The sequence below is a fragment of the Prionailurus bengalensis genome, chromosome E3 (genome assembly GCF_016509475.1).
Source record: "Prionailurus bengalensis isolate Pbe53 chromosome E3, Fcat_Pben_1.1_paternal_pri, whole genome shotgun sequence".
Lineage (NCBI taxonomy): Eukaryota > Metazoa > Chordata > Mammalia > Carnivora > Felidae > Prionailurus > Prionailurus bengalensis.
In genome coordinates, this window is record NC_057357.1 from 7,687,597 (window position 1) to 7,714,451 (window position 26,855).

The 26,855-nt window shown below is 46.2% G+C and overlaps 1 protein-coding gene across 1 annotated transcript in view; it reads left to right on the top strand.

The window, feature by feature from the left end:
* Window positions 1-26,855, top strand: part of ZKSCAN1 (zinc finger with KRAB and SCAN domains 1) — a 64,688-nt gene that overhangs the window by 12,444 nt on the left and 25,389 nt on the right. The gene's annotated exons all lie outside the window — the stretch shown is intronic.

Sequence of the window (26,855 nt, forward strand, 5' to 3'; positions counted from 1 at the left end):
CTTGGAGTTTGGCCACACTTACTACTTTCCAGAAGGTCCTGATTTGAGTGCCTCTTGTGAGACTAAACAAGATTTGGGCATTGCCTAAAATTTTTCCCAAATTAATTCCTGTCTTAGGGTTTTCCTCTAATGTGATTTTTTTTTTCTAATGTGATTATTTTTTATAGGCTCCATACCCAACATAGGGCTTGAACTCATGACTCTGAGATCAAGTGTCCCAGGCTCTACCAACTGAGCCTGACAGGCATCCCTTTTGTGTGATTTTTTTTAATAGAATAGATTCCCCTCTTTCATTGAGGTATAATTAACATATAATACAATGTAAGTTTAAGGTGTACAGTGTGACCATTTGATACAATTACATATTGTAAAAGATTACCATAGTAGGATCAGTGTCAAACTTTCCCTTCCTTTTTAAGGTTGAATAATATTCCATAGTATGTATGTACTGTGTTTTGTTCATCCATTCATCAACAGACACTTGGCTTGCTTCTACTTTGGGGCTATCCTGAACAATGTTGCTATGAACAAACCCATACAATATCTCTTCAGGTTCCTGCTTTAAATTCTCTGGGGTCTATACCCAGGAGTGAAATAGCTTGGATAACATGGTAATTTTCCTTTAAATTTTTTGAGGAGCTGCCATACTGTTTTCCACAGTGGCTGCACAGATTTTACATCCCCACCAGCCATGCTGGTGGACAAAGGTTCCAATTTCTCCACATCCTTTCCACCACTTGCTGTTTGTTTTGTTTTTTGTTTTGTTTGTAGCCATTTTAATGGGTATGAGACGGTCTTCTCTGAACTCTTGCACACTCCACTTGATCGGTTTTTGACACTGTTTGAGGTTTCCTGCCATTTTGAACTCGTAGGTTTTAATTTTCAGTGTTCATTTCAGATGAGAGGGAGCCCCGGGCAATGGCAAGTGCACAGGCCACGGTGGCACAAGTCCTGGGTTCTGCCTTAAATCTGTCACCGGGAGACCCTGAGCAGGAGAGAACCTTCTCTAGGCCTCATTTCCTCCCCATCCTCCTCCCCCTTCCCCTCCCCCTCCTCCTGGGGCAGCCACCATGATAAAGAATACACTGTGCTCCGACCCCTCAGCTGAAACTCAGGCCTGGATACATTTTAAGGCGACATTCTCTCCCACGAGTTGCTGGATTCGGTCTCCAGGTTTTGGTTTTTGTCGTCGTTGTTTTGTTTTGTTTTTCTTTTAACTCATTTTGCTGCCCCCGGAGTGGGGTACACGCCCTGGGAGTCCGGGTCTAGGGTATGGTAGGGTATGGCGCTACCGGTACGCGTCCCGCTGGCCTAGAGAACCACCGAGAACTGGGGCCTCCTGAGTCCTAGAGAGGTCGCCTCCACAGGCCAGCGCGGGCGCACTTCCGGCCTTTGTGTGGCTGCGGAGACGTGAGACTGCGGCCCGGGGCCGGCCGGCCGGAGCGTCAGTGCGCTCTTTACGTGACTCGGTGTTCCCCACCCCCACCCCAGGGCAGAGGCAGGGGTCGCCCAGATCGCAGCGCGGCCTGTGGGGTCCGGAGAAGGCCCGGCAGTCCCCTGCGGGTACCGCGTCTCCACCTGTGCGCGCATTCGGGTCTCGCCTTCCCTTTGTGCCCCGGGCAGGCGAGGAACTTAACAAAGACTTGCGCGGGGGGGGGGGGGGGGGGGCGGTGTCCACGGTTACCCACGCACACACACCCGTTCCGCCTGGCTGCAGAATTCAGGCCGACCCCGCTGCCTCCCAAATCCGTGCTGCTCCACAGGGAAAGTCCTTTTGAAAATGAAGTGGTTGTTGAACTGCGAAATGCGCCCTGGATCCGTCAGCTTTGCGTTTTCTTCTTCAGCGCACACAGGAACCCGAGCGCTGGGCTAGCAGTAGGGGGAGGGGGGATTCAGGCCAGATTCCCGCCTGCCCCACACGGGGACACTCGAGCAAGGGAGCTGACCGGTGTGCTCCTGACACAACGTGAGATACCCGAAGCACAGGTGAAGACCCCTACCCCCCACCCCCCACCCCTCCCCCCTCCCCGCCGGGCCCCGCCACTTGGCAGGGATCCGAGCAGGGAAGACTTTGCAAGGGGGCTGCTACTGCAAGGAGGGGTAGGAGCTGGGTCTGGGGAAATGCCTACCAGCCTGGAACGTTCCAGATAGAGCTGGAGCAAAAGCACAAAGGTGAAAAGGTGGGGAGAGCTGCCGGGAGCGCGGTAAATATTTCAACACCATCCTGATAAATGTTTATTCTGTGCCGGGGTTGTGGAGATTAAAGAATTGTGTGTGACCACAGATCCCTGCCCTGGAGATTGTTTAACCCCTTCTGCAAGAAATAGCCAAGCCCCTTAAAAAAAAAAAAAAAAAAGGAAAAAAAGGTACAAAAAACCCTGGGTTTGTTTTCTAGAGATAATATAGCAAAATGATATCTGAATGCCACTTACCAGCTGTGTGACCTTGGGCAATTTTCTTAACCTTTCTGACCCTCAGATTCTTTGTTTCTAAAGGAGGGATAATAGTAAGATTTAAAAGGGACACGTGAATGAGGTAAAAGCACCCACCTCAATGTGTGTGGCAGGTACCACTGAGTTAGTCCTCTGAGGATGGGGTGGAATAGGTTATAGGATAGGTTAGGATGTGCAGGTACAGGATAGCGAAGTGTAGGATAGTATAGTCCCCCTGTATCTTTCTGCGCTTGATTTGAAGTGGTGTCACTCATTGCTTTTTTTTTTTCTTTTGTACCGGCTCAGACATCTGGCACTTTTCTTGGTGTCTTCACTTGTCCTCAGTTTCCTCAGTTTAGATTTGTTTCTATTCTGCTTTTTTTTTTTTAACATTTATTTTTTTTTTTTTTTGAGACAGAGAGAGAGAGCATGAACAGGGGAGGGTCAGAGAAAGTGGGAGACACAGAATCTGAAACAGGCTCCAGGCTCTGAGCTGTCAGCACAGAGCCCGACGCGGGGCTCGAACCCATGGACCGTGAGATCATGACCTGAGCTGAAGTCGGACGCTTAACCGACTGAGCCACCCAGGTGCCCCTCTATTCTGCTTTTTAAGATTTTTGTTTGTTCCTGGGGCACCTGACTGGCTCAGTTGGTGGAACATGCGACTCTAAATCGTGGGGTTGTAAGTTCAGCCCCACGTTTGGTGTAGAGATTACTTAAAAATAAAATCTTTACAAAATAAAATAAAACAAAATAATAGGGAGCCCCTGGCTGGCTCAGTTGGTGGAGCGTGTGACTCGTGCTATGAGGGTCATGAGTTCAAGCCCCACATTGGGCAAAAAGATTACTTAAAAAAAAAAAAAAAAAAAAAACCATAAATAAGTAAATAAAAGGATAGACATACAAATGACCAACAGGTACGTGAAACGATGTTCAACAGCACTAATCATCAGGAAATGCAAATCAAAACGACAATGGGATGTCACCTCACACCTGTTAGAACGGCTGTCCTCAGAAACGTAAGCAATAACAGATGCTGGTGAGGATGCGGAGAAAAGGGAGCCCTTGTGCAATGTTAGTGGGAGTGTAAATCAGTGCAGCCACTGTGAAGGACAGAGAAGTATGACAGTTTTCTCAAAAGACTTAAAATAGCTACCTACTTTTACTATATGATTTTTTTTTTACTATATGATATTTTTTACTATATGATTCAGCAATTCCACTTGTGGATATTTATCTGAAGGCAATGAAATCACTATCACCAAAAGATACCTACACCCATATGTCCATCACAACATTATTTACAATAGCCAAGACGTGGAAACAACCCAGTGTCCATCTGTAGATGAATGGATGAAGAAAATGTGAGATATATAGATAATATATTTAAAATGGAATATCAATCAGCCATTAAAAAAAAAAGGAAATCCTGCCATTGGCAATAACATAGATGGACCTAGATAGAGGCATTATGCTAAATAAATCATACACAGAAAGGCAAATACCATATGATCTCACTTATATGTAAAACCCCCCAAAATCTCATAGAAACAGAGAACAGATTGGTGGTTGCCAGAGACTTGGGATTAGGGAAAATGGGTCAAAGGTACAAACTTTCAGGTATAAGGTTAATTTCTGGGAATGTGATGTATATATACAGTATGGTGCCTATAGTATTGTATATTTGAAAGTTGCTGACAGAGTCAATCTTAAAAGTTCTTATCACAGTAAAAAAACTTGGGGGGCACCTGGGTGGCTCAGTCGGTTAAGCGTCTGACTCTTGCCTTTGGCTCAGGTCGTGATCTCACTATTCATGGGTTCAGATCTCTGTGCTAACAGTGCAAAGACTGCTTGGGGTTCCCTCTCCCTCTTTCTCTGTCCCTCCCTGGCTTATTCTCTCTCTTGCATTCGCTCTTGCTCTCTCGCTTTCAAAATAAATTTAAACATTTTTTTAAAGAAAAGAAAAAAACTTGTTACTATGTATGGTGATGGATGTTAACCTATTGTGGTGACTATTTTGCAATATATACATATATCAAAGCATTATGGTGTACACCTTAAACTAATACAATATGTCAATTATATACCAGTAAAACTGGGAAGACCATTTAAAGTAAAAGGGGCAGGTACGGGATTCCTGGATGGCTGAATCGATAGACCATGTGACTCTTGAGCTTGGGGTCGTGAGTTCAAGCCCACGATGGGCACGGAGCCTACTTAAAAAAAATTTTTTTCTTTAGGTGTAAAATAAAAGGAGCAGGTAGCTGAGATGAAAGAGGGAGGCCTTTGAATTAGGGAAATATGGGCAAAGCACAAAGATTCAAGCCCACCGCGCAATAGCCTTTCCAAAATAAAGCCTGTAACCACCTGAGCTACCAGAAAGAAAGAAGAGTGTTTGCTGTACTCCAATGCCTCACAGCTCGCTGAATTCAGCTTTGTTAGTGTGCTTTGCTTTGGGGGGGCTGTCGCCTAGCAGCGCAAAACATTAACGTGCTGAGAAAACTTGGATACAAAACAACGTGACTTCACATTCCACTAATACCGTGTCCCCCCCCCCCCCCCCCCCCCCCCCCCCCCGTCTACCAAGTGTCTATGCACCGATCACACCCCAGGAACGTATTCTAGCTGAAGCAGACTATCTGGTCACCACTTTCTTCTGGACCTTTTATAACCTCTCAAGCTACATTTTTTTCTTAACTTCTCAGGAGCGGGTATGATGGATAATAATTTCCACTTCTAAAGCAGAGGTGCACGGTTGTCAGAAACTGGGGAAACGTGGGGGAAAGCGGGGTGAGTGGAGGAGATTGAAGTGTATACACTACAGGGTAATCCTTAAATTACTAGGACCTACTTGACAAATGTTGTATAAGGACAGTAGCCAGATGCACCTGCCGCCTCCTTTCCCATCTGACCCCCAACCCCCCTTCACACACCCCTACCCCTTCCCATCCACAACCCCTGAAAGCTTTGACCAGGAAGCAGGAGTTGGGCCGGACATGTCTGAGCTGGCACGTCTTCCTCACCACCCAAGGGAAACCATGCACTCAGCACCACCCTTTTCTACCCGTCACTGCCCACCATTCAGGGGTGCCACGTCAGGCGGTTCCCTCTCTGTGTCCCTGCAATAGGGACATTTTTCATCACCTGGCTTTACCTTAGGAAAGTTACTGTCCTTTTCCACCTCACCCTTTTCATTCCACTTATGAGCCTAAGAACAACACTAATCATGGCTGATTTGAGTAACAGTTAATCAGAGATACAAGCATATTAAGAAAAGAAGAGACAATGGGGTGCCTGGGTGGCTCAGTCAGTTTAGAATCCGACTTCGGCTCAGGTTGTGATCTCACGGTTCATGAGTTCAAGCCCCATGTCCAGCTCTGTGCTGACAGCTCAGAGCCTGGAGCCTGCTTTGGATTCTGTGTCTCCCTCTCTCTCTCTCTGCCATTCCCCCACTCACGCTCTGTCTCTCAAAATTAAATAAACATTAAAAATTTTAAAAAGAAGAAGAAGAGACAAGGCACACCTGGGTGGCTCAGCGGTTAAGTGTCCGACTTCAGCTCAGGTCGTGATCTTGGAGTCCATGAGTTCAAGCCCCATGTCAGGCTGTGTGCTGACAGCTCGGAGCCTGGAGCCTGCTTCGGGTTCTGTGTCTCCCTCTCTCTCTGCCCCTCCCCCACTCATGCTCTGTGTGTGTGTGTCTCTCTCTCAAAAATAAATAAACACTAAAAAATTAAAAAAAGAAAAAACAGGGGCGCCTGGCTGGCGCAGTCGGTTAAGCGTCCGACTTCAGCCAGGTCACGATCTCGCGGTCCGTGAGTTCGAGCCCCGCGTCAGGCTCTGGGCTGATGCTCAGAGCCTGGAGCCTGTTTCCGATTCTGTGTCTCCCTCTCTCTCTGCCCCTCCCCCGTTCATGCTCTGTCTCTCTCTGTCCCAAAAATAAATAAACGTTGAAAAAAAAAAAAGAAGAAGAAAAAAGAGAGACCATATAACTCCCAAGTGAAATGACACGGGTGCTCACTCAGAACCTCTCCAGTTGTCTTGTTCGACTCCTCCAATACTAGACCCAAAATGAATACTGTTTCTAACCCAGCTGTATTGTTTTCCCTTTGTACTTAGATGCCAGAACTGCAATAACATCTTCTGCTATTTTCCACCGCAGGTATATGGCATTTTGGCTACATTCTGTTTTGGCTAAGCTTTTGTGAGAACATAACTGATGCTTACAGCACTGTTTCATTGGAAAAATAAGCTCCAAATTCCCAAGAGCCAATCTATAAATGGACTATTGGAATGTATTTGTGTTGTTTATTAGAGATAACCATTTATATGTTAGTATTTTACTCTTGTAATATTTTACAGTTGTAAATCATTTTTCTGCTTCCAACCCTCATTTATTGGCTTCTTGCTAATGTTTTGAGAAATAATACTTCTTTTTTTTTTAATGTTTATTTATTTATTTTGAGAGAGAGAGAGCACGCACAAACAGGAGAGAGGCAGAGAGAAGGAGAGACAGAATCCCAAGCAGGCTCCATGCCATAAGCACAGAGCCCAACACGGGGCTGGAACTCACAAACTGTGAGACCAAGACCTGAGCTGAGATCAAGAGTCAGACTCTTAGCCAACCCAGCCACCCAGGTGCCCCCGAGAAATAACACTTCTAATCACTCTGCATGGAAATCTTTCTAAAATGTATGACACTTGGGGCGCCTGGGTGGCTCAGTTGGTTGAGCATCTGACTCGTTATCTCTGCTGAGGTAATGATCTCACAGTTCATAGGCTCAAGCCCCACCCCAGGCTCTGCACTAACAGCTCAGAGCCTGCTTGGGATTGTCTCTCTCACTCTCTCTAAAAATAAATACACTAAAAAACGTTTTAAAAAATAAAATGTATGACACTTTCCTATGGGGACATGATTTAACTCATTTTTCCTGACTTGGCCAACATAACGAACATCCTTTACACAATGAAATGATCCTACCTAAGAAACCTCTCTTAGGTTTTCTGTACATTTCTTTTTCAAAGAAAAAGTAAACAGAAGCCTCATATACACCGATAATTTGCTCAATTAATGACATGAATCTTGCTTTCATGTCAGTTATTATAACAGTCTCTGAGGTTTTTAACATGATTTCTAAGTGACTCAAGTCTGAATTTGTTTAAAATTCCATCCTTGGCACAACCCATTCCATAGGCCATTTTAAAAACACGGTTTGACACAAATATTTACTTTGTAATGTTTAAAGAGGAACTCTAAGCCTCTTTAAAAATAAAAACAAACAAAATCTGTCCTTTGCTTGGACTAAGTCCTTATTTCTCAAACCTTATTGCAGACTACTACCCTGACATTTCTTACCCCATTTATGTAGTGATTTACAAGACTGAAGTGATTCATACACACTCGTTTTCCAATTTCTTTTTGGGCGATAGTTATACAAACATTATTTCATGGATCCACTCTGTCTCCTGTCATCACTTATCCCTCTGGTCCCACCTGGAACATTAAAATGCCCTCTTTCTGGGACCAGGTCCATAATCACAGTCTGTTTTCAACCACATGGTTTGCTGCTGTAAAGGTGGAACTGGAGGTAAAGCCACTGGCAGATGATTGCTCTTTCAAGGAAGTTCACTTCCTAAGGGCTCTTTCTGTGTTAGAGCATTGCGCAATAATGCTATGCCCCAAAGGAGCCACCCCATAATACTAGCCTGTTGCTGAGCTTTGGTTTGTCTGTTTTTATTATTTAAAAAAGAAAAATTTGGGGCGCCTGGGTGGCGCAGTCGGTTAAGCGTCCGACTTCAGCCAGGTCACGGTCTCACGGTCTGTGAGTTCGAGCCCCGCGTCGGGCTCTGGGCTGACGGCTCAGAGCCTGGAGCCTGTTTCCGATTCTGTGTCTCCCTCTCTCTCTGCCCCTCCCCCGTTCATGCTCTGTCTCTCTCTGTCCCAAAAATAAATAAACGTTGAAAAAAAAAATTTTTTTTTTTAAATAAAAAAAAAAAATTTAATGTTTATTTTTGAGACAGAAACAGACAGAGCATGAACTGGGGAGGGTCAGAGAGAGGGAGACACAGAATCTGAAACAGGCTCCAGGCTCTGAGCAGTCAGCACAGAGCCCGACGCGGGTCTCGAACTCCCGGACCGCGAGATCATGACCTGAGCTGAAGTCGGCCGCCCAACCGACTGAGCCACCCAGGCGCCCCAATTATTTTTTTAATGTTTATTTATTTTTGAGAGGTAGAGAACACGGGCAGGGAAGGTGCAGAGAGAGAGGGACAGAGGATCCACGGAGCGCAGAGAGTAACAAGGGGCTCGAACTCATGAACCATGAGATCATGACCTGAGCCAAAGTCAGATGCTTAACCAACTGAGCCACCCAGGCACCCCTGTCTGTCCTTAAGTAGGACATAATACTTGAAGGATCAATGAGCCAAGACAGAGGAAAGCCCTGGGAAACTATGGAACAGTAACACGTATAACAGCCACAAAGTGTCAAGCACCTGCTGGCAACCAGGAATGCTACTAGATATTTTGTATCCATGATGCCACCAATTTTTAAACTCATATCAGCTCCCCAAGCTTGGAATTACCATGCCTGAAACCTTAAGGAGGAAACAGAGGTAGAGATAGTTGCCAACGTTCAGCAGCTACAGAATGGCAGAGTCAAGTCCACTCAGGTTCAAAGCTCAGGCTCTTTTCACTAAAGTCCTTTTCCAGATAGAGACTCTGCTTCTCCTCTCTGGAATGAAGACAACAGCTGTGTTTCAAGTTCTTAACCGCCAATGGATGGGACGACAGGACTAATTGGGCTTCAGCATGGCTGGCTAGAAGCACCCCAGCTCTCCCAGGCCTGCGCTTTGCATTTTATAACAGGCCCCAGGCCGACTGGAAAGCCCAGGAGCTCTGTGCATTTGGGGGAGTTTCACTACATAGTGTAAAAAAGGGAAAATAGAGTGTTTAAGACAAAGTAGTGTGATCTTGCATTCAGGGATAGCCAGAGATGACAGAATATTCTTTACAGGAAGTTCTGTCTTCTTCCTATTACCAAATAGGTGCACGGATGACAAATGACATGGGAAACCATCAGGACTTGATTGCTTTTCCAAAACAGCCTCTTCAATCACCTCCTCTTCAAATGAACTAAACTGGCCTATTGTCAGGACCAAGACTTGCTCAAGGAGACCAACTATTTGCCAGCTCAACTTGTAACATGTGGAAGTTTCAGGAAAGTTCCAGATGGAGGAGTTGAAGGGGTGCAGGATGAGACACCCCAAAATGTGCCACTTTGGCATAAAGATTATTCCAAGTTAAAATTAATAAAAACCCAGCAGATGCAGAAAAAGCACTCTGCCTCCCCCATAACCGTGTAAATTCACATTGGAAAGGAAAACCTGCACTGGGCAGGGTATTAACAGCCACCCTCCCAACCTTTACCAATGGAGCTCATGTGCCCAAAAGTTTTTCCAAACATCTCCTTTCACCTTCTTGCTGTTGACTTTTCTCCCCTTTGTGTCCTCAGACCCCTACCTCTTTCCTGAGCTCATATAAGCTTCATGTGGCCTCCCTGTCTTCAGAATTTCCTATCTGTGTGGATTCCCCATAAGTATACCTATTAAATTTGATTTTGTCTTGTTTAAAAAAAAATAAATAAAACCGCCAAACAACAACAAAACAAAGAAATGCAAAAGAGTCCTTTTCCATAGGGGCTAAAATGTCTTTTTTAGGTTTTGAGAACAGTTTGATCTATAACCTGAGTACAGCCATGTATGTTCCTCTTTAGAAAAATCCTGGAGCCCTTTTGGGGCACCTGGCTGGCTCAGTCAGCAGAGCATGTGACTCTTGATCTGGGGGTTGTAAGTTCAAGCATGCTGGGTGTAGAGATTATCTAAAAATAAAATCTTTTTTTTTTTAAATGTTTATTTATTTGGGGGGGGGGCAGAGAGAGAGGGAGACAAAGGATCTGAAGTGGGCTCTGTGCTGAAAGCAGAGAGCCCAACACGGGGCTCAAATTCACAGACCATGAGATCATGACCTGAAACTAAGTCAGACAGTTAACCGATTGAGCCACCCAGGCACCCCAAAAATAAAATATTTTTAAGTTTTTTTTTTAAGTTTCTGTATTTATTTTGAAGGAGAGGGAGCACAAGTGGGGGAGGAACAGAGAGAGAGAGAGAGAGAATCCCAATCAGGCTCTGCACTGTCAGCACAGAGCCCCATGCAGGGCTCGAACCCATGAACTATGAGGTCACGACCTGAGCTGAAATCAAAAGTCAGACGCTCAACTGATTGAGCCACCTGGATGCCCCATAAAATATTTTTTTAAAAATAGGAAAAAGATAAATCCTGGAGCTCTTTCTTCTTGCTCCACAATGGCCTGGCTGCTGTCCCAGCTGCCACACACCTGTCACCTCAGGACACCTGTCTCCCATCAGCAGCACCCCAGGGAGCCCTGGACCCAGACCCAGCCCCACCCCATGCTGGGTCTCCTACTGCTGCCAGATCCCATTTCTCTCCCTCTTTCTCTCTCTCTTTTAATGTTTGTTTAATTTTGAGAGGTAGAGACAGAGCACAAGCAGGGGAGGAGCAGAGAGAGGGGGAGACACAGAATCCAAGGCAGGCTCCAGGTTCTGAGCTGTCAGCACAGAGCCCGATGTGGGGCTCGAACTCTGGACCAGCAAGATCATGGCTCAAGCCGAAGTCAGACATTTAACTGACTGAGACACCCAGGCGCCCCCCTCCCCCACCCTGGCAATTTCTCTCTTGAGTACATCTTCTTTGGCTGACACACATCCTTCCATAAACTTCCTGAGACAGTGTGCCCATAGAGTAAATATTTTGAGACTTTGCATAACTGAAACTTCCCTTTTGCTGTCCTTGTTACTCTTTCTTTAGTTTGGGTGTAAAATTCTAGTTTTGATATTATTCTTCCTTGGAATTTTGTCTTCTAATTTTCAGTGTTGCCGTTAAGAAATCAGGAGCAGGGGCACCTGGGTGGCTCACTCGGTTAATCAGACTCTTGATTTTGGCTCAGGTCGTAAGATCAAACTCTGCGTGGGGCTCTGTGCTGGGTGCCTACTTGGGATTCTGAGTCTTAGTCCTTTAGATGAGACCTCTTTTGTTTGTTTCTGGATTCTTTGGGGTAGTAAATTTCACATCGATGAGGTTTTGTTTCTTTCTTTCCCAAATTCCTTCTTGCTAAGCATTCAGCAGGCTGTACGTGTTCTGTATTTCTGTGACATTTCCCTACACTCTTTTGTTGATGATTTCCCCCCACTTCACTTTATTCTCTCTCCAAAATTCCTGAAATTCAGCTGTGGAACCTCCTGGGTTGACTTTCTAATTTCCACATGTTTTTCACTCACATGCTCAGTATATGTGCTGAAGAGAGTGCTCACTCAGGTTTTCAATCTCTTTGTCTTTTTGTTCTATTTGCTGGCATATTTCCTTAACCTTCTTCCTCTCTCTTTTTTTAAGATTTTCTTTTTCTTTTTTTTTCTTTTTTTAATTTTTTTAAGTGTTTATTTATTTTTGAGACAGAGAGAGACAGAGCATGAACACGGGAGGGTCAGAGAGAGAGAGATACAGAATCCGAAGCAGGCTCCAGGCTCAGAGCCGTCAGCCCAGAGCCTGACACGGGGCTCGAACTCAGACCGTGAGATCGTGACCTGAGCCGAAGTCGGACGCTCAACCGACTGAGCCACCCAGGCGCCCCAAGATTTTATTTTTTTATTAAAAATGTTTAGGGGCGCCTGGGTGGCTCAGTCGGTTGAGCGTCCGACTTCGGCTCAGGTCACGATCTCACGGTTCGTGAGTTCGAGCCCCGCATCAGGCTCTGGGCTGATGGCTCAGAGCCTGGAGCCTGTTTCCGATTCTGTGTCTCCCTCTCTCTCTGCCCCTCCCCCGTTCATGCTCTGTCTCTCTCTGTCTCAAAAATAAATAAACATTAAAAAAAATTTTTTTTTTAAATGTTTAATGTTTATTTATTTTTGAGAGAGACAAAGACACAGAGTGTGAGCAGGGGAGGGGCAGAGAGAGGGAGACGCAGAATCCGAAGCAGGCTCCAGGCTCCAAGCTGTCAGCACAGAGGCCAACATGGGGCTCAAACTCATGGACCGTGAGAGATCGTGACCTGAGCCGAAGTCGGAGGCTTAACCGACTGAGCCACCCAGGTACCCCTTAAGATTTTACTTGTAAGTAATCTCTACATACAACCTAGGGCTCAAACTCACAACCCTGAGATCAAGAGCCGCACACTCCACTGACTGAGCTAGCCAGGCGTCCCCTTAACCTTCTCTTCTAATGAACTTTCCATTTTTGCATTAACGTTATTTCCAAGATACTCTTTCTGTTTTCTGACTGTTCCTTTTTTAGAGCATCCTGCAATTTCTTCTCCTATCTCTGCAGACATTAACCGCAGAGGTTGTTTGATTCAATGTTTCCTTCTGCTCCCTTATTATCACGGTTTCCTGGTCTTTCTCTTGCTGTGCCAGCTGTTACATCAATAAGCTAAAGATGGCCCCTGTGTTGTTTACTTCACAACAGGCTCAAAGCCCACCGGTGCTAAACTCAAAATCTTACACATCCTATTGCTTTAAATATAACCCGCACAAGCATATTTTTAGCCATGTAGGGCCTGCCTGCTTTGTAAAACTGCACCCAACATCAGCTAGCCATGGATAAGACAAACCCAGGGGCTATAAAAAGCCACCAGGTCAATGCTGCTCTTAGGGGATTCTGACCCAGAATCTCCCCACCGTGCTGCTGAGCAATGTCACCTAGACATGCAAGTCCTCTGTCCTAGACCCCTCTCTCCTGAGTGGTCCTTTGCCTTACTCCCCCTCCGGGGGCTGTCACTGTCTCTGTAAGGCCCCTTTCATGCAATCCTGTGCAAGCTCCACCCAGTAAAACATGTGGTGCAACATTGCCATGTCTCTGTCCTGTGTTCCTTGATGGGTCCCAAAACCTGGACCTCACCACACCTAGCCTTAAGATAGGGCTTTCCTGGGGTACCTGGCTGGCTCAGTTGGAAGAGCATGCGACTCTTGATCTCAGGGCTGTGAGTTGAGCCCCACGTTGGGTGTGGAGTTTACTTAAAAATTAAATCTTTAAAAAAAGATGATAAGGGCTTCCCTCAAACATCTTGGCTCTCCATTCACACGTCAGTGCGGGACTCTGGGAAGCTCCGTGGAAGGCTCTGCACGTGGGCAGGATGTGTCCACAATGAGCTTCCCTTAGAGGGCCTGGTGGGAACTAGACTTGACTGTCAGCGTCTAGATCTTGTCTCTTGGTTAGTGTCTCCAGGGGAAAACCCTCCAGCCTCCCTCCTGAGGAGCCCAAGCCTGACTACCAGCACTCTGGAGGGGGAGGAAAGGACTTGACTTTTGAAGGGTTCGGCAGAGGAGGCCAGGTCTGACTACTCCTTCACTGACCACAGCCTACCTCCTCCGGTCTGAGAGCCCACACCCCTCAGGCTACCAACCAGACCTAACTGGCCCTGGGGACCCCAGGCACAACTGAGATGAGGGAGTCAATAAGTATGTACCTCCAGAATGGTGATGCCCTCCCCCCAAGCACATGCTCTTTCCTAGAACAGGAGATAGCAAACTTCTCTCTCTTTTTTTTTTTTTTTTTTTTTTTCTTTTTTGGAAAGGGCCAGATGGTAAATATTTTAGGCTTTTCGGGACACATGGTTGATGTCACAACTACTCAACTCTGCCACCATAGCACAGAAGCAACCACAGACTCTATGTAAATGAAGCCATGTGGCTGCATTCCAAAATCACTTTATTTATGGACACTCAACTTTGAATTTAACGTAATTTTCACATGTCACAAACAATTCTTCTTTTTATTTTTTTTCCCAACAGTGTAAACACATACAATTCTTAGATCTCTGGCTGTACAAAAGCAAGTGGCAAGCTGTGTTTGACCCAGCGGCAGAAGCGTATGAATCCCCTTCCTGGAATATGATGGTCTAGAGATGCCTGTCAAAATCCTCTGAAGCTGCCGTCCCCTTCCCCTTAGCAAAGCCTCCCAGTGCTCATTTTTGCCTGTAGGTATAAGGGCTGCAGGTCCTCTCCCTCCCTCATGCAGCCTCCAAAATGTGCCATAGAAATTCAGACACTTAGGAATTGCCTTGGAACAGAACTGGTGGTAACAGCGACTCTAGGATTTGCTGCCAGTTTCTACCCCCCCCCCCCCCCGCCCCGCGGGTGGAACAAGTTGTTGATTGTTCTCTTTCCCTGGATTTTAACCAAGGTGATAAATGAGTCCCAGAGGAAGAGATCTCGGGGAAAGGTGGGTGCTCGGAGCCAGAGCCCTGACCCCCAGGCCTTGCGCTCATCTGCGTCAGAACCTCTGTTTCCAGCAATAAAGGCTGTTCTAAGTGGTCCGGGACCTGCCTAGTCTCCGCTTTCACATCAAGGAAAGAAGTCCTGCCTTTCTTAGTTGCAGGGGCTGAATGGGGGGTTGGCAAAGAGAAGACCTACTTCCCCCACGTCACATGCGTCTTGGCGCGTCAGCTCTGCCAGCCGGTCTCGCTTTCTTCATCTCTAAAGTGGCGAGTCGTTCCCACCTCACTGGGTAGTTGGGTGGACTGATAAATTAACATTACCAAAGTCTCTGTCACATCGAGGGGCTCCACATATGGCAATTAGTATAATTCTAATTTATCCAGGCAGGAAACTCAAGAGAGGTTAAGGTATCACCATCCAGAGGGCACACAGCTCATTCATTAGGGGTGGAGACAGGAGTAGTTTGTTTTTCAACTCCCAAACTAATATTCTTTCTTCTGTCCTGTGCTGCTTTTTTCTTTAAAGTTTACTTATTTTGGAGGGGGGTGCAGGGAGATCCGGGGAGAGAATCCCAGTGCAGAGTTCGAACTCATGAACCATGAGATCATGAGAACCTCTGAGCTGAAATCAAGAGTCAAAGGCTCAATCCACTGAGCCACCCCCATCCTGCACTGCTTTAAGAGGGGGGCTTAGTCCTTTTTTTTTTTTTTAAGTTATTTATTTATTTATTTTTGAGAGAGCAAGAGCGAGTACAAGAGGGGCAGAGAGAGAAAGAGAAAGAAAATCCCAAGCAGGCCCTGCACTGTCAGTGTGGTGCCCAGTGAGGGGCTTGAACTCACCAACTGTGAGATCATGACCTGAATTGAAATCAAGACTGAACCGCCCAGGCTCAGTCCTTTTTTTTTTTTTTTTAACCACACCTGAAATGCTACAGTAGGGAAGGTGTTGGGGCTGGGGGATATTAGCTCTGTTGCCTCCCTTAATTTCAGCCCCCGGGTTTGTGCTGCAGGTGACAGACCCTCTCCTCTGGGGGTTAGACACAGCAAAGCTGCGCCATCAAATGGCACAGGGGATGTTGTGGGCACTGCCCCTTGGCCGCCCCCAGCACCCCCGGCTCCACCCTGGCCCCCTCCCCAGCGCAGGCTCCCTTCCTCTGGGCTGAGCCACTCCACTGGACAGTTACAAAGATTCTTTGTAATTTGTTTGCACCGGGAGGAGTGAGAGGAGGGCCCTGGCTATACTCAAACCACATGGGCTTCCAGCCCTGTTTACACAGAGAAGGAGCCAAGACAGATGACCCTGTGGCTTGGGGGCCCTGACTGAAAACACAGCCCAAGCCTGTGGATCAGCCTCCCTGTTTCTGGGCTACACCACACAGAAGCAGCATGGAGGCACCTCTTTACCCAGGGAGGCCTGTTTACTCGGCTGGGTGAGAGGTGTTTGCACAGGAAGGGAGGTGGCAATAGCCATCTGGCTGTTCTCTGGCTGAGCAGGAGAGCATTTGCAGGTCAGGCACTGTCTGTGTTTCAGGGCCTCTGGGGAGGCAGCCCCTGACAGTGGGCTTGCTGGGATGAGTGTCTCTTCTTTCAGAGTGAATGTGGACAATTTGGAAAAAACTGTTTAAAAAAAAATATTCTTATTTTTTTTTCCTTTAATCCAGACCCACACCAAATAAATTGTCCAGGATCTTTCCCCCAGCCATAGTTTGCAAGGTAGGGAGAAATGCAGTTTTCAGCATTTAAATAATGGTGAGGTTTGCCACTTATTAGGTACATTGTGGTTTAAAAAGCATTGCCAGGGGTGCCTCAGTTGGTACAGCATGCAACTCTTAATCTTGGGGTTGTGAGTTTGAGCCCTACGTTGGGTGTAGAGATCACTTAAAAAATAAATTAAAAAAAATAATTGAGGGGCGCCTGGGTGGCTCAGTCGGTTAAGCATCCAACCTCAGCTCAGGTCATGATCTCGCGGTCCGTGAGTTCGAGTCCTGCGTCGGGCTCTGTGCTGACAGATCAGAGCCTGGAGCCTGTTTCGGATTCTGTGTCTCCCTCTCTCTCTGCCCCTCCCCCATTCATGCTCTGTCTCTCTCTGTCTCAAAAATAAATAAACGTTAAAAAAAATTTTTAAAAATAATAATAATTGATAAAGCTTGTCATATCTATCTACCAGTCTGCATGATCCTCAAGACAGCGGAGTGGGTAGCCATAGCCAGAATCATCCCTATTTCACAGATAAGGAGTAGACGGTTTGAAAGGTCAAGTTGCTTGCACAAAACCACACACCCAGTAAGAGGCAGAAGCCAAGTGACTCCAGTTTGCATGTTCTTTTTTCATGGAGTCCCCTTACCTCCCCATCTGGCTGTAAAGAGAGATACACAGAGAGCTTATTCCAACATGTAACCACCTCACCACAGTGGCTTCTGGGAGACAGCCTTGCACCTCGGTGACGTGGCGGAAACCACAGGGGATGAGGCGCTGAGCCTCAAGGGTACTATGCAGGGACCATGGACCGGTCCCTGGGTATCCCTGATGGGGCATTCGCTGGGCTCCAGTGAATAGAGAGGCTGGGGACCAACTGCGTGAAGTCATGTGTAACATACACACTGTACTGCCACCAGTGAAGTCATGGAGGCAAGGGAGAGAGTTACAGAATCACTGAAACTTTCCTCCAAGCTCCTTCACCGCCGTCTCCTCTTGGGCTGTGGCTTGCTGCATCCAAACGGGCAATGTGTCTCCCTGAAGCCACTGCCTGGGTTCCACCTACCATCCTCGATGCTTCTTCCTAGCTCATTAGCCTCCCTTTGATAACCCCAAACACCAACCACCCAAGTGGGCGTCATGCTCAGCTTCCCCCTTTCTCTCTTTACCTCTGTCCCTTAAGTCCTGCCTAATGCAAATTGCTGTGACCTGTGTGACTGATTAAAACTTCTCAGCTCTGTTTCCACCACCCTTAGCCCAGCCCCTGCAACTGACCGGGCCACCACGTTCAACTCCTGGTCTTTTCTTTTCCTGCCACGGTCAAATCCTGGCTCTTCCCTCTTCTTGCCGATCTATCCTTCAGTGACCACCCTTCTATAATGACCAATGTGTTGCTGTGTTTTGTAGCAAAGTACTCTTGCATACGTACACGCTGACATACTTTCACACAGAGCCCCATTCTGAAGTTAGCTCCCCCTCCCCACCAGATCTCTGTTCATCTCCTGCCTAAACTGCATAAAATGTTTGGTTTTCTTTTGGTCTTCGTGTCCAAAGCATCTGAAGTCTGCCTGCCATCATTCTTTCAACCAACCTGCCTTTCCTTACTTTCCTGATAAAATGCTATTTGTAAGTTTTCAAGTGTTCTTCCTATTGCAAAATCCTCTAGAAATTCCAATTAGCCCTCTACTGTGTCCTTCCTTATTCTCTCTTGACATTCAGTGCCTGTCATCGATTGTTGAAATCAGACTGTGACTCCTGGAACTGGAAGCTTTAAGGACCACGTGGTCATGAATGACAGTTCACTCCATGGCCAGCCACCCGTGCTGCCTGGACATGTCTGTACATCCACAACGTGTTTCTTTTTTAAGTTTTTTTTTCAACGTTTATTTATTTTTGGGGGGACAGAGAGAGACAGAGCATGAACAGGGGAGGGGCAAAGAGAGAGGGAGACACAGAATCGGAAACAGGCTCCAGGCTCTGAGCCATCAGCCCAGAGCCTGACGCGGGGCTCGAACTCACGGACCGCGAGATCGTGACCTGAGCTGAAGTCGGACGCTTAACCGACTGCGCCACCCAGGCGCCCCCACAACGTGTTTCTTTACGCTGCAATTCTCTTGCAGCGATGAGGATCCTCCTCCTTTACACGCTACTCAGATGTTTAGAGGAAGCTCTGGGGTTAGTTCAGCTGCTCCCCAGGTTCTGGCCCAGCTCTGAGATCCATCTTGTGCCATATATCTCTCTCCTCTGCCATTTGGCCTTTACCAAAGGCAATCTGGGGGAGGCACTGCTATAAATGACTCTCAATTTGCCAGTGATTGACACTCCAATGATCAGAAAAGTCTTAGTAACATGTTGTAAGGTTGAGTCCCAGAATTTCAAAGAAGGTCATGCAAAATTTGCATATGAATTGGGCGAATGAAAGCAAGACCTGGGAACACAGCCCAGTGGTATCACTGTCTTCTTGACTTTGGTTCTTAAAGGGTGAGGAAGGCCACCCTGTCCTGGCTGGATGCCTGTCAGAGCCACTGGAGTTGTACCGAGCTCTCCTATATATCCCTGGCACCTTTGTGTGCTGTATGTAGACAGAGATGCCTGGGCACTGACATACAGGCAGGAAAGAGCTGGCAGATGGGCCTACACGTGCAGCCTAAGTTCAAGGATCATTCAACAGCCCAGAGCCCTAAACTCATCTTGTGTCCCATGTGAGTGAGTCCAAATATATAATCACCATAACAATGGCATTACTAGTTAACCACAATAGTTCACGGCATGCCAGGCACCTCACCAGTGGCTTTATACCAGTCAACTCAACTAGAGCCTCATGACCACCTGATGGAGTAGACGCTGTTATAATCCCAGTTTTACAGAGAAACTGAAGCCCCAAGAGGTTACATAACTAGACTGAGAGTGCATAGTACACACAAGGTTAGAACCAAGGCCATCTGAATCCTATAGTGACCTTCCAGAGTGATCTCTGCTGAGATCCAGTGATCATATCCTTCCCTGATATGAATAGGCCTGTAAACAGGGGGGGGGAGTTCACTTGTAGGAGGATCATCAATGGTCCCAGCTGAGCAGAACCAAGCTGGACTTGACTTCCTCCTCCCTCTGGTCACCTTGCTACAATTCAACCACTCTTTTAAGCATAAAGACAAGAATCCCTATGTTTAAAATTTAAAACTAACTCTAAAAGATATCTACACCCCCATATTCATTTCAACATTATTTACAATAACCAAGACATGGAAATAACTTAAGTGTCCACAGGTGGATGAATGGATAAAGAAAATGTGATGAGAGAGAGACAGACAGACAGTCAGATAGACACAGTGGAATACTATTCAGGCATTAAAAAGGATGAAATCTTGCCATTTGGGACAACATGGATGAACCTCGGGGGCGTTATGCTAAGTGAAATAAATCAGACAGAGAAAGACAAATAGCATATGAATGATCTCACTTCTGTGTGGAATCTAGGGGGTGGGAAGTTCATAAGTACAGAGAACAGATTGGTGGTTGCCAGAGAGGGGCAAAGCAGGGGTTGAGCAAAATGGGTGAAGGGGATCAATGGTACAGGCTTTGAGTTATAAATAAGTCATGGGGACATGATGGACAGCATGGCAACTATAATTGCACTATACTGACTATTTCAAAGTTGCTGAGAGAGTAGATCTTAAAAGTTCTCATCACAAGAAAAAAAATTGTAACTATGGTGACAGATGTTAGACAGGCTTATTAGTGTGATCACATTGCAATATATACCTATATCAAATCATTATGTTGCACACCTGAAACTAATATAATGTCCTATGTCAATTATATCTCAAAGATTACTTAAGGACAGGGGCTGGCTCAGTTGGTGGAGTGTGTGACTCTTGGTGTTGGGGTTGTAAGTTTGAGATTACTTTTTTTTAAGTTTATTTATTTATTTTGAGAGAGAGAGAGAGAGAGAGAGAGAGAGAACCAGCAGGGGAGGGGCAGAGAAAGAAGGGACAGACAATCTGAAGCATGAAGCAGGCTCTGTGCTGAAAGCGGTGAGCCTGATGCGGGGCTTGATTCACAAGCCATGAGATCATGACCTGAGCTGAAGTTGGACACTTAACTGACTGGGCCACCCAGGTGCCCCTGGGTGTAGAGATCAGTCAAAAATAAAATCTAAAAAAAAAAAAAAAAAAGTCACTGGGTGAGCCCTAATCCAATAGGACTGGGCTCCTTAAAAGAAGAGGACATTAGGGGGTGCCTGGGTGGCTCAGTCATTTGAGCATCTGACTTCAGCTCAGGTCGTGATCTCATGGTTCGTGGGTTCGAGCCCTGCTTCAGGCTCTGTGCTGAACGCTTCCTCAGAGCCTGGAGCCTGCTTCGGATTCTGTGTCTCCCTCTCTCTCTGCCCCTCTCCCGCTCTCTCCCTCTCAGAAATAAATAAACATTAAAAAATTAAAAAAGAAAGAAAGAAAGAAGAGGACATTGGGACACAGACACACAAGGAAGGCCATGTGAAGACAGATGGACAGGAAAGACAGAAGACAGGCATCTATAAGCCAAGGAATGAATCCTGTTGACATCTTGATCTTGGATTTCTAGTCTCCAGACTTTATATGATGCATGTCTGTTGTTGAAGCTGCCCAGTTCATGGTACTTTGTGGTGTTTTGTTTTGTCTTGTTTTGTTTACTGTTTATTTATTTTTGAGAAAGAGAGAGACAGAGCACAAGTGGGGGAGGGGCAGAGAGAGAGAGGGAGACACAGAATCCGAAGCAGGTTCCAGACTCCGAGCTGTCAGCACAGAGCCTGATGTGGGGCTCGAACCCATAGAACCGTGAGATCATGACCTGAGCCAAAGTTGGATGCTTAACCGACTGAGACCCAGACACCCCCACACCTACCCATGGTACTTTGTCATGGCACCCCAGCAGACTAACACAGTCTCTCTCAGAGGCTCCCCATTCAGCCTAAGCCGAACTTGAACTTCTGGCAGAACCCTAGGGGAGAAGCTTCCATTGCCCCTTTCCCGTGTTGCTAACCCTCCTGCCCTGCACTCTGGCTTGTTCTGGTGCCCAGAAGGCAAGGCCCTGCACCCAGGTAGCCTGGCCATTGTGGAGGTAGGTCACTTCATGGTCCACTTCATGTGGACCTCTCACTTCATGTTCGGACTCTGTGCTGCTGTCCACGGAGCCCAAGAGCTGCTCAACTGTTACTGAACCACATTCTTGGCTCATTTGGAGTTTACAGTCCATGGAGAGCCCCGAGGCTTGTTCACCACTATTGCTGTCAAAAAGCCACATCTTCCACATCCAGTCCTTTCTGACTTATTTTTTCCAGGCTGATGTTCCATCTCGGATGGTGGCCACAGGGGTGTGTTGTAGACTTTTCCATCTGGATGCAGAACGTTTGGCTCTGTTAGATTTTAACTCACCCATTCCCTGTTTGGGGTGTGGGTGTAGGGCTTGCTTTTCCACCTTCAACACGCAAGTTAACACTGTTAGCCTCGGTCATACACAAATCTAACTTTCTGTCACCAACATTCCTATATATAACATTGGTAAAACAGGAAACAGTTCGTATAAAGCATATATAAGAGGATCCCGTTGAATAGGAAACAGGGCGGAACCCATTAGTAGCTGCTCTGGAGGGTGCATTCAAAGTTGCTGTGAATTTGTAAGGGGCGCCTGGGTGGCTCAGTCGGTTAAGCATCCAGCTTCAGTTCGGGTCCTGATCTCATGGTTCACGAGTTTGAGCCCCGTGTCAGGCTCTGTGCTGCTGGCTCAGAGTCTGCAGCCTGCTTCAGATTCTGGGCCCCCCTCGCCTTCTTCCCCTCCCCCACTAGTGCTCTGTCTCTCTCTCTCGAAAATAAATAAAATATTAATTTCTTTTTAAGTTGCTGTGGATTTGCCAATATAACTTGGGTCTGGTTATTCAACCAACTAAAAACCCCATCCGATTCTGCCCTTACCTGCCTCCCGTTCATTTTGCAAGCACTCACGGAGGGCTTGTCCCCTTGGAATAATATCCATAAACACACTATCTTCTCTATAAAAGCAGAATCTCCAGGTATTTTTGCTTTGTACCCTGCTTGAGCCTCTTCATTTTAGTGTTCCGAGATGTAATCATCAAGCCTGTTTTACTCCAGGCACGCCATCTATAATTTTTCAGACTTGCAAGTCTTAAATATACATCCTCCTGGACTTCCCCTTCTGGCCATATGGCAGCCAAGATGAGCAGAGAAACCCTCCCCATATAGCACACCGACAAATGATGGGTTCCATGCAAAAAAGCATCTTCTACTAACGTGTGAATGGGCTGGTGGGAAAGTAAGGGAATCCCTTGGAGGCCAGAAAAAAATGACAGAAAGCAGCAATCCAGAGGGATAAGCACACTGTAGAGTGACTTTTCCCTAGAGTGTCTGCTCATCTCTGGTGCCCAGAATATGGGTTTTAACAGGTGACACACCAGGGGGATAGGAGACAAAACCAGGGACCTGAGCCTTCTGCCTAAAGCTAGGAACCTCTAAGGACAACACCCTGAAAGGTGAATCGAGGCACCTGGGTGGCTCAGTCGGTTGAGCATCTGACTTCAGCTCAGGTCATGATCTCCTGGTTCGTGGGTTCCAGCCCCACGTCAGGCTCTGTACTGACAGCTCGGAGCCTGGAGCCTGCTTTGGATTCTGTGTCTCCCTCTCTCTCTGCCCCTTCCCTGCTCATGCTCTGTCTCTTTCTGTCTCTCAAAAAGTAAAATAAAATGTTAAAAAAAAAAAAGAGTAAAATCCACACCAAGGAAGAAAACCATGGGGATATGTGGCTATTTGGGCCTTGGAAAATTCCTCAGCACAATGCCACCCTCACAAAGATTTGGTACCTGAAATCACACTATCTGGGTGACCCAAAAGATCTCTAGCTAAAAATGTTTTAATCTTTTTTTTTTTAAGATTTTATTTTTAAGTAATCTCCACACCCAGTGTGGGGCTCAAACTTACAACCCCAAGATCAAGAGTTGGGTGCTCCACCAACTGAGCCAGCCAGGCATCCCACTAGCTAAATCTAGTTTATAGTGACCCCAATGTATTAATATTCCTGGGTATAAAACTGAATCAAACAGATTCTCACTATAAACCCAGGGCACACCTGGCCCCCACAGGGACAACCCTGAGGAGCTCACGACAGGATGTCACTAGACTTTCATTTGAGGAAACACCCCCAAGGGCCCTAGTGCCTAGTGTCAGCGGCCTGTTAGGGATGCCCCCCATTAGTCTTAACCCCACCAGCTTTCACATCACAGAAGTCAACCTTGGGAGCCCACAGTTTCTGGAATGCTCTTCAGAAACTTTTATTTGTTCAGGGCAGCCTGCCAGGCCTTAGGTACGGTATTGCTTTGTAATAGTAAATCATTACATTTAGTGGTACTTGGAGTTCTTTCAAAACCCTTGTACGGATGTCATCTGATCTCATGAGCTGAGCTCACTTGCCAACAGCAAACTTAGGGTCACCAGCACTATTTCATGTAGACCCTCTGACTATTTGTGGGCCCGGCAATCCTCATTTCTTGGAATCTGTCTTTAGGAAATAATCAGAGAGGTCTTCAATGATCATGAACAAAGATGTTTTGCCTTTCCCATAGTGCCACTGGGAAAGGGTCTTCTTGGATTATTTACTTGTCTCTTTTCCCCCATACTGATGTGAGTGCCATTATTCCCTCTTCCAGTTAAGATTATGATTAAAAGAACAATATGGGGTGCTTGGGTGGCTTAGTCGGTTAAGGGTCCGACCTTGGCTCAGGTCATGATCTCATGGTTTGTGGGTTTGAACCCCGCATTGGGCTCTGATAGCTCAGAGCCTGGAGCCTGCTTCAGATTCTGTGTCTCTCTCTCTCCCTCTGCCTTCCCCCACTCATGCTCTGTCTGTCTCTCTCTCAAAAATAAAAATAAAAAAAGATAAAAATAACAGTAACCAGGATAAGCAACATGCATTGAGTGTTCACTGTGTGCCAAATGCTTTGCTATCAGACACTTACCTCCCACAGAGACGTTGTGAGGTCAGTATCACCATTATCAGCTACCAGTTATTATCAATCAATAATTATCAGTTATTAACTATCATCATTTTACAGATGAAGAAACTGAAAGCTTAAAGATAGGTTATTAAGCAGCCCCAAACACATAACTAGTTAATGGTGGAGTTGAGACTTGAACTCAGCTCCATTTGACTCTAATTTGTACACTTGGAATAAGTACACTATGCCTGGTATCTGGTGAAGCTTAAGAGGAATTCAGCAGATTCTTTTTTTTTTTAATGTTTATTTCTGAGAGAGAGCGAGAGAGAGAGAATGAACAGGGGAGAGGCAGACAGAGAGAGAGACAGAATCCAAACCAGGCTCCAGGCTCTGAGCTGTCAGCACAGAGCCCGACGTGGGACTCAAACCCACGAACCACGAGATCATGACCTGAGCCGAAGTCAGACACTTAACCCACTGAGCCACCCAGGTGCCCTGGAGTTCACCAGATTCTTCAGTCATCCCATGGATTAAACAATGTCTCAGAGAAGAGTGTCCTAGATATTTAAGCTTCATGTCCAGTGGGGCAGAACCTGTTGGTCAGTACTCAAATTTCTGCCCGTTCTGCCCTAAGGAGCTCAGCTGTCCTATTTTTCTCCCTGTTGGCTACTTTTGCTCAGGTTCTTACCTTCCATACAGCTCACAGATACCATGCCCCAGGTAGTGAATCTTCATACATCTTAGCCAATCATGGTTGGCTAGTTCCATCCTCTAAGCTCTGATGGTTCTTGGCGTGGCTATGTGATTCTCTTTCTAGCTGAAGAGATGTGAAAGTCTGCTAGGAATGGGGGTGGGGGCAGAATTATGAGATTTTATAACACAAGAGAGAAGGCAGCCCAGTCTCTTTTGCATCTCTGACATCTCAATTCTGTGTGGCTTCTGGGAAATGTTTTCCATATCTTTGGGAAGGAGAAAGGTTTTTCTCTCATCCACAAACCTGTTTGCATCACTCCCATAATCACACACATCTGACAGGTTCTTCTGGAAGGTTTCTCTCAGTGAAACCTGCATTCTCACAGTGCAATCCATTATTTGAATAGCAAATATTTATCAGGAGTACTTGTGGGCACTAGGGGTGGGGTTGAGGTGGGGAGGATTGACATACATAAAGAGAAGTTGATGCTCAACGGAATAAAAACTCTGAGAGATTGTTAGGATCCTAGAAGAAAGGGGATGAAAAGAAGATTCTGGACAAAGCAGAGAACTTCAAGTGGGGATAAGCATTAGAGAGCTGGCTGGGGAATAATCCCTAATGGCTGAGATGACTGAAAATGTTAAATATTCACCTTGAGTTGATTCCAGTCTGCACTGTTATAATCTCCTTCATTTATTCAGAAACTGAAGGTTAAATCTATTGTGCACAACGATTTTATGTGTCATGGACCTTTCGTAGGTCTGGAAACTGAAGAAGAGGCTGTTCCAGGCCAGAGGACCCAGCAGGCAGTGGCACTTAGGGGCAGGAAGAGGTGGGGGGGGGGGGTGGCAACAGAGCTGACCTCAGAGCAGGTTTGAGACAACTCCCTCTTCTACTAGCAGAGAGGGACCTCTCTGCAGAAGAGGGACCCCACACAACCCTTCCTGCTTCCCTGAGAAACCTGCAATCAGGCCAGAAAAATGTGTTTATGTGCCTCTGGATTTATGCACCTTTTCACTTTGTATTTTGGTGACCCACACCTTAGTCTAGTGTCTCCTACCGGACTTCTTGAAAAATTCTTGAAGACCAGCTCAATGTCACTTTTATATCCTCCAAAATCAAGCATAATACTTGATACATAATAGGTGATAAATGGCTATAAAAAAGTCTGCCATAAGTCTGTGGTGCGGCCCAATAAATTAAGTATGGTCCATAGAAGGGCATTCGTCATCCTTCCAGTGTAAGTAACTTAGCTGCAGAACGAAGATAAGAATTAAATCTCTTTGGGGAAAAAATATGGTAATAGATATATTTTTAAAGTTCATACCTATTAACTCAGTAAACCCACTTGTAAGAGCCCGTCGTAATTAAATAATTCAAAATACATTTGCATAAAAATCTTCATTCAAATGTTTCTTCGACTAGCAAGACATTAGAAGTATTCTATGTGTCTAGAAATAGAGAAAAAATTTTTTTAATTTTTTATTATTTCTTTAAAGTTTATTTTGAGAGAGAGAGAGATAGAGAGCAAGCCAGGGAGGGGCAGAGAGAGAGGGAGACAGAATCCCAAGCAGGCTTCACACCCTCAGCGCAGAGCACGACACAGGGCTCAAACTCGCAAACCATGAGAGCATGACCTGAGCCGAACTCAAGAGTTGGACACTTAACAGACCGAGCCACCCAGGTGTCCCATTTTTTTTTTAAAGTAAGCCCTACACCCAAGATCAAGAGTTATAGGTTCTACTGACTAAGCCAGTCAGATGCCCCTA